The sequence below is a fragment of the Salminus brasiliensis genome, chromosome 7 (assembly GCF_030463535.1).
Source record: "Salminus brasiliensis chromosome 7, fSalBra1.hap2, whole genome shotgun sequence".
NCBI lineage: Eukaryota > Metazoa > Chordata > Actinopteri > Characiformes > Bryconidae > Salminus > Salminus brasiliensis.
In genome coordinates this window covers 19163802-19166250 of record NC_132884.1, presented here as the reverse complement: position 1 = coordinate 19166250, position 2449 = coordinate 19163802, and the positions used below count along the sequence as shown (strand labels likewise).

The 2449-nt window shown below is 44.0% G+C and overlaps 1 pseudogene; it reads left to right on the top strand.

The window, feature by feature from the left end:
- Window positions 1-338: 338 nt before the first annotated feature.
- On the top strand, window positions 339-2045 carry LOC140559642 (general transcription factor II-I repeat domain-containing protein 2-like; annotated as a pseudogene).
- Window positions 2046-2449: the final 404 nt, after the last annotated feature.

Genomic DNA, 2449 nt, shown 5'->3' with positions numbered 1-2449 from the left:
TAACTCTAGTCTGAAAACTCATCTGTTTAGTTTAGCTTTTGGTAATTAATGTTTCCCCTTAGATCACGTGTCAAACTCAAGGCCAGCGGGCCAAACGTGGCCCGCCGTGTCATTTGTTGTGGCCCGCAAGATCTTAAAAGATCTGCTTAATGCTGTTGCTTCAGGGTAACATAATTGGCATGAATTGTGGGAAATGGAGTTTATTGTCAATGCATGCTTTTAGACTAATTCTAAAGTGTGCATTGACCTTAAACTACATGTCCCCACAATGCATGCAGATTATGCTTTTTTCAACAAGTGGAATTACTGCCACAATTAGCTACAAATATGATCCCAAAATGTCCAGGAAAAGAAAAATTGATGCAGATGGAAGACCGTTTCAAGAGGGATGGGAAGCGAATACATGTTTGTGCTTCAAGGAGAAAAAGCGGTATGTCTTTTGTGTTATGAGACGGTAGCAGTTTTCAAGGAGTACAATTTACGTCGGCACTTTGATCCCAAACACGGAGCTAAGTATGCCAAAGTTAGCCTTCAAAAAAGCAACAAATTGTACAAGAATTAAAAGGCAAATTGCGATCGCAGCAGAATATGTTCACAAGAGCTACGGCCCAAAACGACGCAGCAGTGAAAGCTAGCTTTATTGTAGCTGAAGAAATCGCTCGCGCGTCTAAGTCTTTTTCAGAGGGTGCATTTTTGAAGCAGTGTATGCTGAAGGTCTGTGAGCAGGTGTGTCCCGACCAGATACAGACATTTAAAAATGTCAGTTTATCAAGAAACACCATCGCGGAGAGAATTAAGGAACTCGCAGGAAACCTGGCAACACAGCTGGCCGCAGAGAGGCGCAACTACCAAACCTTTTCATTAGCGCTTGATGAAAGCACAGATAGCACGGATACAGCGCAGCTATCCATTTTCATTAGAGGCGTGAAGTCGGACCTCTCTGTCACTGAGGAGCTGTTGGATATAGCTGCCATGCATGGGACCACAACGGGATGGGACATTTTCGATGCGGTGGAGAAGTCCTTAAATAAAAATGCATTGCCCTGGGAAAATTTGGTTGGATTAACCACAGACGGCGCACCTGCAATGTGTGGAGGAAAATTGGGCTTGGTTGGACTAATGAAAGAGAAAATGCAGAAGAGTAACTGTCACACGCACCTTATAACTTATCATTGCATTATCCATCAAGAGGCTTTGTGTGGGAAGGTGCTGGGGATGGATGATATAGTAACCACTGTCATGAACACAGTGAGCTTCATTCGGGCGCGTGGCCTGAATCACCGTCAGTCCAGCTGTTCTTGCAGGAAATGGGCTCGGAGCACGGAGACGTGCCGTACCATACGGAGGTGCGGTGGCTGAGTAGTGGCAAAGTCCACAAATGATTTTTTGAGCTTAGGGAAGGCATTGCTCTTTTCATGCTGGGTAAAGGAAAACCCATGTCCGAACTGTCAGTTCCAAACTGGCTGTGTGACTTTGCGGTGTTGGGCGACATTACCGAACATCTTGCCCAACTGAATCAGAAGCTTCAGGGACGCAAACAAGTCATCACGCAGATGTCCGACATGATCACCGCTTTCCAGCGTAAACTTGATCTATGGATGTGCCAGGTGAAGCAGGACAATCTTGCCCACTTTCCTGTTTGTCAGAGCATCTCAGCCTCATTTCCCGGCAGTTGTTCATGTGCTCAGTTGGCTACCAAACTGAACCGGTTAACGAATGAGTTTGATCGGCGCTTTTGTGACTTTAGAGCCCAGCAGTCAGGCTTTGCCAGCTTTGCCAATCTCAGCACCTTCAGATGGAGCTAATCGAGCTTCAAAGTGATCGTTGCCTAAGAGCAAAGTTCCAGGATCCTGCTTTTAGCAGACTTTTACTGTCTGCTTCCCCCTGATTTGATGCCACAGCTTCAACTTCATGCTGCCTGTGTTTTGTCCATGTTTGGGAGCACCTATCTGTGCGAACAGATGTTTTCAATGATGAATCTCAACAAAAACAAGCACAGATCACAGTTTTGTGTTTATTATTTTCAGAACATGATCAATGGATGAGGATGGTGGAGAGGAGGTCCACTTGGTGTGTTCAAGGACAGGCAGCATCTCCTAATCAACTCCACCTAAAAACTTGACCAATATAGTGAACTGAGACAACCCTGTTTAGTACATATACTACTTTATATGTGAAGCAGTGTATTTAGTGTTTACACAGGTTTGTGTTTTTGCAGACAAATGTTTACTGTAATCAAACCATCTGACATTAAGTGTATGTATGACCTCTGCAAGGGTGTGTGCAGCCATTTGTGTTTTGTAAAATGCCACATCTGTTACACATGTTCTTAGCAGATCACAGTTGTTGGTTGTATTGTTATTCTGCCCCTTTCAATTGTGACAAAGTTTTGAGTTAGTTAATGTCATAACTTGTGTTTGATGATATTTTTCTTTATTCACTTGGATAG